The sequence below is a fragment of the Anas platyrhynchos genome, chromosome 7 (genome assembly GCF_047663525.1).
Source record: "Anas platyrhynchos isolate ZD024472 breed Pekin duck chromosome 7, IASCAAS_PekinDuck_T2T, whole genome shotgun sequence".
In the NCBI taxonomy this organism is placed as follows: Eukaryota; Metazoa; Chordata; class Aves; order Anseriformes; family Anatidae; genus Anas; species Anas platyrhynchos.
In genome coordinates, this window is record NC_092593.1 from 33,164,671 (window position 1) to 33,178,669 (window position 13,999).

The 13,999-nt window shown below is 49.0% G+C and overlaps 1 protein-coding gene across 1 annotated transcript in view; it reads right to left on the reverse strand.

The window, feature by feature from the left end:
* The window catches only part of CPS1 (carbamoyl-phosphate synthase 1), a 175,043-nt gene that overhangs the window by 136,699 nt on the left and 24,345 nt on the right, over window positions 1-13,999 (reverse strand). Inside the window, exons 2-3 of the mRNA XM_072040456.1 lie at window positions 7,375-7,459; window positions 520-645 (exon numbers count right to left, since the gene is read on the reverse strand). The gene's annotated coding sequence lies outside the window, so the exon portion shown is untranslated. The remainder of the gene's footprint in view (window positions 1-519; window positions 646-7,374; window positions 7,460-13,999) is intronic.

Genomic DNA, 13,999 nt, shown 5'->3' on the forward strand with positions numbered 1-13,999 from the left:
CAGATCTGGAGCCAGTGCCTGAGCAGAGCAAAGCCTATGGCATTAAGCTGGTTTAGGGCAGTTTAGGACCCAGCCCTTCTGCAACAGCTGAGCGTAGGAGTCAGGGGGAGTTTAATTTACTTTGAATGGTTGATCACATTTCAGTCCTACCTAATAAACCTGTTTGTGCCTGACCTTAAAAGTAAGTCTTGTTATATTAATTAAAGTAACCCAGTGACTAAGACACGACAGGCATGGTTTGGTTTTGTGTTTGTTTTTCTTTTTCCCTTTTGGAAAGAACAAGTGAACTCTCCCATCATTGACGCAGCAGCAGAATGGCTCCCAAATACCCCTCATCCATAAGCTGGAAAAAAGACCCAATGCTCTCCCTTTGACACAAACATATTGATATTTCATGTGCATTCGCTGAAGCCCTCTGGCAACGGCAGGGAGCTTCTTCGTGGCTCTGGAGTGAGAATTATGGTGTCTGGAGCCAAGCGTCACCCACCATCCTGGTACCAACCCAAGGGTGTCACTGACCTGTGAAAGCAGAGGGTGAGCACCGAGACCTGGGCAGCTGCTCTGAGACCTGGAGGGGACCATCACGTCATCACATCCTGGGGGGTTTCTGCTGCTTCAGAATCAAAACCGCTCCCTTGGAAGCTGCTGGGGAGAAAACAGGACAAAGTGGCTGTCGATACAGCCGCTGCCTTAAGGTAGAGCCTGCTTTTGCATCACCCGCAAAGCTTGGGATTCTCGGCTGCTGCTCAAGCCACCCTTCACTCCCAGTGTAGCGGTCCTTGCTGTTTTCTCCTGTAGCAGAGCTGTCTGAAGACAATTCTGTTCTACTTCTCTCCCCACTTCACCCTTGCCCACTTATTTCTGCCTCCACGCAGCCCTTTTGGAGGAAGAAGTTGGTAGTTTCTACTCTGGATCATTTCAGAACTCCAGCTCACAGCACCACAGCAAGTGAAAGGCAAGATGCAGTGGGGGATAAAGGCAAAACCATCTTAGCCCAAGGAATCCTCTGTCCTCCCTGCTGCCCATGGGGAACAGCACCCCCAGGAGCACCCAAAAGAGACTTCACACTCAATATTTGGGTAATCTAGATGCTAAGAGGTTCCAGCAGAAGGGGAGAAGATGAATAAACCCTTTCTCATGTAGCCCTCAGATCCGGGGGGGACATTTCTTTTTAACACCCCATGCCGGACAGGACACCTTGCAGCCAGCCCTGCACCCTCAGATGCTCTGCATCCCCTCTGCTCTTTCCAGAGGGGAAAATTCAGCAAATTTGCCCCAGAAGTCCACCAGACGCTGTAGTGAATGGCCACCCTGCCATCCATACCCAGCCGCTTGTGTGGATGATAGGGCACAACTTGGCTTCCTCGTGGTGAGGAAGACAACCAGCGGCAGAGAAGGCGCTGAGGTGCTCCGAAAGCCTGAAGGAGAGAAAATAAACCTGTGCCCGAGAGGAGCTGTTTCACTCCATCTCCTCATGGCCAGGGAATTTCTCACCAGAAGGACCCGCATCAGGCAGCCCTCATTTTGCGACCGTTGCAGTTTGCTGCAGCATTTGCAGTGATCTCAGATGGTAACCCAATCTGCTGCTAGGGCTTCATCCTCCATAAATCCCGTTGGAGCCTGGCCCATAAATAGTTACACCACGGCACGCAGCTGCATACGGGGCAGGAGCAAATGTTCCACATAGCGGCTGTTGGCTCTGATCGGATTAATTGAGGGGTCGATCATGTTTCCGCCACTTGGCCAAGTTTTATTATAGCTGCCCCCTCCTTACGGCGTGCTCCTGCCAGCGGGGGGGAGACCACGGCACCACCACCAAGCAGCTTCGTTGCAGGAGACCCCCAGAGCACCTCTTAGCTGCAGGGCTTGCCCCATTCCCAGGGTTTATTTGGGGCTGTTTTGGAGCACTTTCTCTGCCACTGAGATGTTGCCATCTCCACAGTCTCAGGGATGCTCCTGGTGGTGGAGAGGAAGGAATTGATGAGCAAAAAATGGTGGAGAGTGAGACTGCAGAAGACAAAGCCTAAAGGACCGTAAGAAAGTCACAGACTTTGGCTGAGAGCACATCCCACATCCAGGATACCCTCATTAGGGATCTGTAGCTCATTTCTCCCTCTGGGAAAGAGGACAAAGCCCATCACCCAGCACAGGGCTCACCTTCCCACCAGACCACAGCCCAGAGCATTTACAAGGGGTTCACGCCCCCCGGAGCTGGGGAATATCCCTGTCCAGCAAGGCTGACTCTGTGTTTTAGGAGCATACAGAAAAGACTGAGCCTGTTGTAGGGATCCCAAATGAGTACTAACAGCTGTGGCTTTTGGAAGCACACAGATCTGGTATTTGGGATCCTATTTAAGATAAGACAAGTGTATTTCCCCCTCATTATTTTCACAATAGCAATAGTTTCAGTTCCCTGGTTTTCATCAGCAATAATCTAATTCATTCATACCAGCAGCCACCCAGCCTTCCTCTGAGAGGTTTATGAATCCAGGTATTGAGTTACTGCCTTGTAAAATGGAGGAGCGAAGCTGTTAGCACTCACTGTCCTGATTTGTGACGGGAGGTAGCAGTGAGGGGGAAACAAAGAGATGTTCCTCACAGCAAGAGAAGAAGTGGCCCAGTATCCTCTCCTTGCTTTTCTCTAAGGTTTACTATGAGGTGCTTTATAATAAGATAGACGATTTGATCACAGGTTGGCTCACTTCTAAAGCCAGGGCACATGCTTTTGTGCCTTCCTTCCCTAATTCTTCCTCATTCTGAGTAATCCCAAATCCTCTGCATCTCTAACGGGAGCTGCTGCAGGACATGGGCAGTAGAAATAGTGGTTGTACCAGATCTGTGCACTGAGACACGCTTTTTATTGTAAAAGGTTCATGCTGTGTCCATGCAGACAAAGCTGAAGCCTTTAATAGTTGCAAACAACAGAAGTTTCACATGCCATCCTGCTACGGCTCCTGAGCTGCCAGGAGAGGCAGCAGGAATCCCACACCACTTCTGAAGCAGTTTGGGGAGCTCCATTAGGAACTGGGAGAAAGCCTCTGTCTGCTTGGGTCCACCTAGGAAGTTCAGACCTAAGGGTTGGATTCGAGCCTGAAAAGCCTCTATGTGATGCCCTGACAATTCTTTAATCTTCATTTCAACCAAAAGGAAGAAACTTAAAGAACAGGGGCTGGAGGAGATGGCTGAGAGCTGCTCCTGACAGGGAGCATGTTCCCATAAACATGCCTCACCTTGGACTGGGGCTCAGCAGACAAATCTCTGTCCTCTGTCTGCAAATGCGAAGCTGGGGCTGCTCCAGCAAGTCATTTGGCTGCTCTCTGCTTCAGTTTTCTCCTATTTCTTTTAGATTAATTTACAGCATCTCTGAGGCAGGGATTCTCACTATTTCTTGGTGTGGTATGTAACATAGGGCCCCCAGTCAGAGCTTAGAATCTGGCAATAATTCTTTGCATTTGTCCTAGGGAAAGTAGTAACTTTTCTATAGCATTCTCCAAATGCTCAAAAGCCACCGATTTCTCCCTGTACTTTGCAGTCAGGAGGCACAGCCATGGCAATGGGGTGTTTGACAGATTTGCAGTAGCCATGCAGAGAAAAAGAGAGCAGCATCCCACATCTCACAGCCCCCCACTATTGCACAGCTCCCCTCTCCCTCTCTGACCATGCCCGCCAGTGCAGCTAGACGGGGAAAGCTGGGCAGGCAACCCTGCACAGCCCAGCCCTGGAGGCCTGCAGGAGATGTGCACTGTGAAGGCAGGTCCCAGGGACTTGGGATTTGTTATGATGCAGATCACACGACCCTGTCCTCTGCCCACGTGCAAGCCCATGCCCTGGATGAACCCCAAGGCGAGCACAACTCCACAGCAAGTAAGTTGCCACCAGCTCTGGAAAAGGACTGTGAAAGTTGATGGTGAGAGGTGCTTTGCTTAACACTGCAAAGGTCACCTGCCTGCACGAAAACCAAGTTATAATGAAATGTGCCACATTTGCTGGCCAAGAGTGTCAGGGAGCTATTAAAAACAGCAGGGATGTCTTGGCCATCTATTCCACAGCAGCCCAGGCACCCCAGCTAGCTGCTGGGCATGCTTGCTTCAGCTCCAGCTAAATCACTGGACGTAACCTTTAGAGATGACACAGGGCTGGGAGTCTTGCATGGGCATGAAATTAGGGCTAGGAGAAAAGACAACACATAGAAATCCAACTGGCAGTTCGTAGTGGCCCTGGGAAGGTGAAAAGCTTCATCTGTCAGGAACACACAGAAGGTGGAAACACATGAATGCATGCCAAAAAAAACAACAAACAGAAGTCGTACCAGGAGTCTCCTCTGACCCTAAAGCAGAACTGGAAGCCATGCTGAATCGTGTTCTTCCCAAACTGCATTGGAAATAAATAAAAAGATAAAAAATCCCCATCTTTGCTTTCCAAAGGGGCTGAGCACTTGTTGTTTGTCTCATGGCAGCACTGGGATGGGATTTCAGGCCCCCCGACATGGTCACCTTGTTCCCCAGAGCTCAGAGAGGAAAGGTGTGCCAGAGCCCAGTTAATCCGTTCCCATCAGTGCAACATCCAAGGCTTTGCAAGTGACACCACTTCAGCGTGCTGGGTACCACAACCCTGTTCAAACATTTTTCGAGCTCCACCCTGTTCCTTAAACCCACCTACCAGACTGCTTGACCATATTTACTCCTTTGCTTTCATCCTCCCTGCATGGTAGTTTCCCATTAGGTTTTTTCTCCCCTTAATTTGAACCCTAATCACGCAGCACACGCATACAGCAGACTACACGATCTTGTGGCCCCAGAGACCTTGTTAGGAGCAGAGTCAGCTGCTGCTTCCTCTTCAGAAACCCATCCCTAGTAACACAGCTTCAAAGTGAAGTGATTTGAGACACCTTGATTTGGAAGATGCTTGACTTAAAAATCCATGAAAGGAGGCTTCTGCTTTTTTTTTTTTTTAATGGGGGAAAACGTTCATCACTTTCTGAAAAAGACAGAGTTGGTCTCAGAAAATCACTTGTGACTCCTTGGCCAATAAATAACAATTACCATCCTCATTACTGAGCAAAGGATGACAGGGAAAGCAGGTCTGCAGCAGAGTGCACAGAGGAGAAGAGCAGCCCTCAGCTGCCAACACCACGTTCCTCCCGGCAGATGTCTTCTTGTCCCAAGAGTCATTCCCATCACTTCTTGCTGGACTCTTTTCTTCAGCTGTCTAACCCCCAGCTGCAGCAGCTCTCCTCCCAGGGAACAGAGTGCGGGAGCAGGCGCTCACAGCCATGCTGCAGCTTTGGGTTTCTCCTTCGCTTTGAAAGGACAGGACCGTGGGACAAAATGCACTTGTCAAGATAATTAGGAACTGGGGAAACATCAGCTATTAGCTCTAGTACGCAGGCAGAAGATCTGCTAAACCAGACAGGCTTTTCAGTGTTCAGCACCCTCAGGTAGAGGAGCAAACGTGCAGCTGAGAACAAGCAGCACACTGGCATTAAACGTTAAGGCCCACAGCAGGCTGCGAGTCATCATTGTAACAGTATTTAAAGAACAACACTACACAACACTCCCTGTGGAAATTGAACTTTTCAGAAGGGGAGATGAACTCACCTCCATAATGACAACAAAAGGGAACCGGAAGAGGTTGACAAAATAAAATGAAATGTGATGCCAAGTAAAGCCAGCAGGGAATGCATCCCTGCTGGAAGCTTTCTTGGGGACATCTCCACAGTGATGCTCCATGAGAGCATAAGCCCCAGCCAGCATTTTAAGACGGCTTAGAGTCTCAATTGATTTAAGATCGCAAAAAGCACAAAGGGAAGAGAGAGACCCCCCAACTCTAACTCCTGTCAAACACAGCAGGCACAAACACGACACTCCAGCCTCACACCTCTCAGGACAGTAACCACGCTGGTATTAAAAATAGAGCTGTCCCCCCCAGTCCTAAGCTATGCTATAAAAGCTGTGTGAAAATGGCATTCAACATGGGAAGAGAGAGAAGGGAGGAACTGCCAGGAGGTTGCCAACATGACATCGCTTCCCATCCCTTGGGAGATGCATCCGACAACACAAAGGTTGGATCCAAGTTCCACCCCTAGCAATAGACAGATTTCCAGATGCCTTGATTTTCAGAACCCTTCATTATTTCAACAGGATTTTATCATAATAAGAAATCCTGTACACTCATTGCAGGGAGCACATCTTTTTACATTATACAAATCCTAAGTTTTCCAAAGCTTGTGATTTGATTCTAAGTCATCTCCTTTGTCCCTGCCAATTTACGTAAGCACAATAAGAGAAGAATTAATCAAGTGCCTCTAATCATCATCTGTACGTAACGTTTACAATGGCAAATCAAACAAAATGATTTCATAATATTTTCTGAGAGAAGCATTGGCTTGAGTTCACTGCAGCACATATGGCTTCATGTTATTACTAGTTAAAAGTATTCAAACATTATCTAAAATGCTTATTTTAGACATCTACCAGGAAACAGACCCAACTCCACTTGCCACAGAGAATCGGCAACAAAACATGTCACAGATAAAGGGAAACCAATACCCGCCAGCCAGAAACACTGCTCGCAACACCTGGAGACAAAAGGTTACACGATCCCATGGCCCAGAGTGCAAAGCCAGCACAAGATCATCCTATCTTTCTCCCAGGGAGGCTGAAGCCACAAGGCATTTCAGACTGCAACACTAGAGAAAGCTCCTTTATGTTGAAACTAACTTCATTTAATTTTATCACGTTAGTTGCAAAGCATTCCTGCTCCTTTGAGATGGTACAGGTACCATTTATTGCTGGAAAGGCAGATAAATACCAGAAACCAGCATTTCACCTCTACACAATAGATGAATGCTTGTTTGAATTTTGCAAAAACCCACTAAATTCCTTCCTTAATGGACAATGTTGTATGAATATGAAAGAAATACTACAAAATAATCATTCGAATTTCTAAATCACTTCAGTTTAGTTGAAATGCCTTATATTCTTTGGCAAAATTTTCGCCAAGTCTATTCACCTTACCCATTTTTTTTTTCCACAATATTTGCTGAAAACTAATGATGAATCTGCAGGAAATCAATTCCTATGTAGTCTACTGGCTAATCAAAATGGCCCAGAGTTTACACTGAGAATAGTTACCTTTCCCCATCCTTGACAAATCCAGAAACTAAAACTCATTTGCCAAAATGAACAGATAAATAATTCCAATGGGACCACTGCTAAACAAAAAGGGTGGCACAACCGATTTTAAGAAGTTGTGGGGCTGGAGTTTGTGTCAGGCAGCTCTCGTGTGGCAGCATCACCTTCCATGATCTGATCTCTCACATTGACTTTGGAGGCCCCAAAACTAGAAAAGCAATAACTTCTATGCTGCACTTACCATGGCCGCTTCAAACTGTTCTTTCTGCAAACATTCATCCAAATCAGCGTTAGCACTCATTGCACTTGTGGTTTCTGAATTTTCTCTAGGAAAAAAAGATAAAAGCTCATAAGAGAAAGGGTTAAAAATAGAAGTTGTACCTGCACACGTGCAAACAGCACCCAGCAGCAAACTGTTGCAACCCTATTGAGTTAATGGAGCTGCTTGAGAGAGATGAGTTTGGGACAAAAGTATGTAATGAAAATAACAGGCATTCCTGGGCTACCTTTGGGGGTAACAGTCTTCATAAAGTATGTCATCAGCCGCTCGCTGGCAGCTCCAAAGCAATCTCATGTTGCAAAGCGGCTGACTTTGACAGAAGTTTAACAAGCAGGAAAAACCACCTCAGGGCCAGCTATTCAAGCGCAAGGGGCTCAGGTTGAACCCTTGCTCATATCGCACCCTGCAGGTGGGCCACCAGAGCCCTGAATACCTGTGTCTGATAGGGGACAGCAGCTTTCACTGTAATGCTTGAGGCCTCTCGGTGGAGGCAGAGGCAGCTTGTGCTGGCTGCCAAGCACTGTCACACGAAGGTTTTGTCGTGGTTGAGGAGCTCCCCATGGCCAGAGGGTCCCCCTGGTCCTTCAGCACCCAGGCACTGACGCCCTGCCTCACCCCGCTGGGTTTCCAGGTCCCGCATCCAGCTGCACTTTCGGGGAGGGTCACTGGACATCTCCCGCTAACAACCTCTGATCTCATCGGTCACACGAGAAGCAAAATGACATTCTTGAGCATCCCTGTGTCACTCGTCTCCCTACAGCTAAATAAGGGGTGCAGAACCAGCAGGCTATTTAAAGAAAGCCAGCAGAGCGACTTGACATCCTGAAGAAGAGGCATTGCACGCATATGCATTCTTGCTCCCCAAAAAGAGGCTCACGGCTCCAACGTGCTGATTTCAGAGCCTTACCGAGGTCAGTTTTCACATGCAGAAGGAAGGAGGAGGTGCTACACGCACAGCACAAAAGGCCAGGCTCCACCACAGACAGTTTTAAGTGACCTGGACAGGTTTGCCCAGGGAATCGGTGGCAGTGCTGAGAGGAAAACCTCCCTGCATGCTCCGTCCCCCCATGTGGCAACACAAGGGGTTGCTGAGTCTCCCCTCTCCCACTGAGAGCGCTACAGGACCCACACCGTCCTCCCATGACATTTCTGAAGGGAGGCTGCTTTACCTGCTGGCTGGAGGATGCCTCTCCAGTTATGGCCAGACAGCAGGAATTAAAATCCCAGCAGGGTAAGAGGTGCCATGAGACAGCACCTGCTGATGCTATGGGAGAAAGTAAGTCCATCGACACCGGGCTAAGGATGGTGGTGGCCAGAAGGCTGGACCAAAAGGCATAGCGTCAGCTGTACGGGGCTGCTACAGCCAACACCCTGCCACCAGACACAAAATAATAGCCTCAAATCTCAAAAGCTCCCAATCAAAACGTCAGCTCCATATCTCCATGCTCATTCTCTGCCACAGACACTTCCCAGGCAGCAACAGACATGCTAAGAAGGCACACGGGATGCTCAGAAACGCTCCAAGTGATTTGTGAGAAAGGAGCTGCTCCCAAGCACTGTACTCGTGTCCAGTCTGACAACCATGGCACAGATTATGTCCACAATACTTCCATGGATCTCTGTCAGGGCTTATTAAGCCATGACAATGAAGTTAGACCCTTAAAAGGACCTTCTGAGATATGTACAATACAATCCATCACCTGATAGCATACTTCTATAGTCTGCTCTCCCAGAAGAGCATCATCTTCAGGGATATGATCCAAAATGCATAAGTATTACCTGAAACCCATACAGACCCCATAAATCCAAAGCATTTACTGCAAGACATGGAAATAACTGAAAAAAAAAGGAGTTCCTACAGCTTTGTTCTTGCTGGGCTGTCTCAACTCTAAAACAGCAAGGACTCGTGCATACAGTCAGAAACAGGGCGTCCTGGTGTACCCAGCACATTTTGGAGAGCCTGGACGTTTGGCAGCATTTAAGCAAACACAGACTGCGTGCTTGGCAGAGGCAGGATGGCAACGAAGAGGACAGCACGTGTATGATCAAAGAGTGATGCTCGCATCTCTAAGCTGCAGACCTTGAAGGCTGTCCATACCTCCAGTCATCGTGAAGCTTATTAAGGGCCAAAGAAGAAAGATCAAGATTACAACACTAGATTTCCCCCAAATCAAATTATGTCCAAAAGGAGAGGGAGAAAAAAGGGAAAGAAAAGAGGCTGTTGACCCATAAGTCACTTTGAGACTTTCCAGGCAATGCAGGTACACAGGGACTCTGTGCCCTATATCAGCTATCTTTCAGTGCCCTTTCCAAGGCTGAAGCCATTCCATCTCCTAGTAGATTACTGAAAGGGGATCTGAGAAAGACACGGTTCATTTAAATGAGCAGTAACATAACTCCTCTGCTGCACGCTCCAAGGAAAAGCGAAGAAGGGAAAGGCAGTGAGTATCTGCAGCTCCCACACAGGGTTCAGGGCCAGGAATCCCGATCGTCCAGAGCAGCACCAGCATGATTTTATCGTATGTTGTGTGAGAGAGTGTGCCAGGATTAGTGTCTCACGCAGCACTTAATCTCCACATCTAAAATCACACAGCACTCCTCAGGGCCTGTGCAAAGAGTCCTGCCTGGTGAGTTTGATGTACGTGTCCTGCCCTTGCCCAGCAGGAGCCAGGCACAGCGCTGCTCACGCACGGCGTGGCTGTGTTTAGCCAAGGGGCTTGCACATCAGAGCTGCTGTGTGATCTACAAACGGGCCCTTGTACAGCCACGAAGGCCAAAAATAACAGAGTTTGATGGGACAGTGAAAAGCAAACTGCAAAGAGCTCTCGGGCAACTCAAGTTCTTCCCCCGAGAACAGCAGTGTCGGGAAGGTTTCTATGAGGCTGACCGTGAGCCAGAGGCGCCCCGAGTAGCCCAGCACCTCCTTCAGGGAGCTACTTCTCCCTGGGCAGCCTCCTGGGGGCACGGAGATGCTCTCGAGCTCTTCGAGGAATGCCTTGTATGTCTCGCCACCGCTTGCTGGGGGACGCTGACATCGTCTGGGACAGAATTAGAAAACCTTGAGCGGGAGGCAGGGCGACTGGGCACAAGTGCTAAGTCAGCCACAGGCTATATGCGGCACACCAGCTGGTGCCTCCCCTCCCTCCCTCCCGACCCAGGGCACATGCACGCTTCCCCCAGCCCTTCTCAAGCATCCCCCGTGCAAGTAAAGGGCAAACGCACTCTCTCAGGCTGCCCGTAACCAAATCCACCACAGCAGCCTTGTGTTTTCAGATATCCATTCCCTTGCCTGCTCCTTTGAAGCTGTTTGACTTCAGCCTGCACCACTGATAGCCTAGGCACAGCCCAGCGTGTCAGTGCCTTACACAGCGCGCGGAGGAGCCAGAAGACAAATCCTCCTTCCTTCGGCACGCCCATCGCCTCCCTCCAGCCAGAGCCCTTCACTCGTGCCCGTAACCCAGCCTTCATGCCATTCACACGGCACTGTTTGCTGGTCACTTTCCTGTGGTCACCTTCCTGTGCTCTCCCCTGCCCATCCAAGGACAGAGCAACATGTAGGCTCAAAACGTTTTTGGGAAGGCTCACCCTTGTTATGGTGCCTTAGCCAAAATCCAGCAGAATGCACAGCCATGTGCCCATAACCACGCGTGCATAGAAGACCTCATTCGACCAAGACAGCTCTGAACATGCTGACCCAACCATTTACCGGGCAAGACTCCTTCCCCAGCTGGCCAGGGTGCCACGTAGCTGCAAGTGCCTCAGGTAGGAACAGGCTTTACTTTTCTGTGTTGAAAGGACCTTGCACTGAGACAAAGCCAAACCACTGGTAGAAGAATTTGGTGCCTTGGTGCACGCAGTCAGCATCGTAGCCTGAAGCTGAGATCTTGAGAGAATTTGCTGGCAGCAGATCCCCAGCTTGTTACTTTAAGCCTGTGATGAAACGTGGGAGAATCAAAGCAGACAAGCAGTCTGGCCAAGGCAGAAATCTCCCTTACAACCCCAGATCCCACATCTATGAGAGCACAAGAACCTCTGCAGCATCTTGATGTGGAAAGATGCAACTAGTCTCTACCACCTCAAGAACAGCTTATTGTGGTGAAATGGATTATATTCCTTCCCAACTTGTTACAAATTATAGTAACTCTGATAACTGCCTAAATGTTTGATTCCTTTCTACATCTTGTTATGTTCTTGGCCTTAGGTAGTCCCCCTGGCAACAGGATTCACAGCTTCAGCTTGGTGCAGGAAAAAACACCGTATTCACATACTGGTTCTGTAGCTCACTGACCCTCCTTTGTCTGGTTTCAACAAGCTTCTCCATGGCATTCCCTGTGCGCCTTGTGACTTTGGATAATAGGATCACTTCCCACTTATCAGCTAAACAAAGTAGGTGGTTGTACCATGGCACAGCTCCAAGCCGCTGCAATCGGTCTCAAAGCTCAGTGCTTGCCAAATGGCACACACACGCTTACAGCTTTTCCTGCTGACACTGCAGCCACCCAACCTTCAGCAGACGAACACCGCAAATGCTCAACAGCAACAGGTGTCAGGCAGGAGTTTATCACAGGAAACGAAGGACATGTCAGACAGCTGAAATGGTAGAAGATGAGTAGGTACGGGACAGCAGAAATGCTCCAAGAAGAGACCGAAATAGGTAGTTGTAAATACTGCCTGTATGCCGAGTGCTGCACACCTTGCCTGAAAGCGAGCTCCCCTGGGCCCTCCCAATGACTGCTATCTCGGGCAGCCTACGGCTCCCAGAGGGAAACCACTGGCCTGCGCCCTTCCGAGCAAATCTACATGGGAAGAAGCAGGCTTTACCTTCTGATCCCTGTGCAACATGCTGCAGGTATACTGGGAGCAGCAAAAAAAGTGTTTCTTGGGCACTCGTTATAGCGTGTGGGCCTTGGTGGACATACCAGAAGCATAAGAGGAAAACAAAGGTCCTTCCTAGACAAGTATATTCATTTTTTAATTACTAGGAAAATGGGAATCAAGGTAATTGCATCCTCAGTCATTTTAGACAGCAAAAGGCAGAAGTGTCAAAGGGAGCCCGCTGTGAGACAGAGCAGAAGCAGTGGCACTCACCCTTGCATCCAACAGCTTGCCCATTCCCCTGGCATACGGAAGATCCAGCCTTCTACTTTGGTGCCTGGATCTAAACCGGCATCTCCCTCCTCCAAAAGGAGCACCCGGCTCCCTGGGCTATAGGAAACCCTCTGGCAGAGGCATCTTGGTAAAGACTGGCCCAGAAAGGCAGACTTAAAAGCAACTGCAGAAGGACGGCAGCCCTCCCACCCCAGTGCTGCCATCAGCACCATCTCTGTGACCCTAGCTTGAAGAAGCCAGATACTTCATTTTGAAAGTGTCAGAATTAATCATATCAGTGCTTCAGAGGGAAGAACACACCTCCCTTTATTAAACCGACCAAATTTGGCCCAAATGCATCAAGTTTTGCATTGGCCAATACCGCATCTTCATCAAACTTTGGGAAAAATGAAACAAAACAAAACCAAGCAGATCCAAACCTGTTTCTGCAAGTGACAGGACTAACGGAGCACGGCACCAAACAAACATTCCCCCTGCTGCATTTTCTGGGGCCTGGTGAAACCCAAATCCCCCTCCCTGCTGACGCTGCCTCCCCCTGCTGCGGGATTCTCCTGCGGGATGGAGGTGCCCACGCACCCCCAGCAGGACAGATGCCAGCGATACCTCGCATCCTCAGCTGCTGCTGCTTTCTCTTAGAAGTGGATCTGGGCAAATCCCAGCGAGTGTGAGGCTGGGAAGCGGCTGCTAACAGCACAGGAGGAGCCCTCCTGCTGCAGCACCTGGCCCCAGAGCACGGGGACACATCTCCTCCATGTCACCTGGGGCTTCGCTCCCTGGGGACAGGCAGGGGCACACCACACACGCTCCCAGGGATGCCTTGGGGCACATCCAAGCTCACCCACAGCACCCTGTCCCAAGAAACGTGACAGAATCCAAATCCTTAACCCAGCTGGTAAAATAAGGACCTGCCACCCACTTCCTTCTTTGCACCTGCTCATCTTCCCACCTGATCAATAAGCAATTATTTTGTGGCAGCTCCTCACAAAATCTCTTTTCCTGACAGCCATCTGCTTTCTTAGGCCACACAGTAAATTCATGCTTCATTTCTGGGAGCCTGTCTTCCTTAGTTTAACAAATATTTGATGGTGGCTTTCACGACTATTTCATTGCAAACCTCTGGTGACTGCAGAAATTACTGGACTTTTTGTGTCACTGGTTTTTGCAATTAAAGTTCTCATAGGTGTAGAGATGCATTAAAAAAAAACAAAAAAGAAAAAAAAAAGATTTCCAACTAAGTTACATCTCCAGGATCCATTTCTGCTGGTGGATTTTGCAAAAGTTTGGTTTGTGCAGTGTAGGACAACAGCATCACACAAAGGCCTTTGAGGGCTGAATTTCTAAGCACTTGCAGAGTGCAGTTCACAAAACTCATAATGGCCCCACCAAAAGCCTCGCACTCGGGAGGCTGAAGAGTGAATGGAAGAGACTGCTGGACCAGGGAAGAGTAAAGAGCAGCTCTGAATTTCTCTGCAGAAGA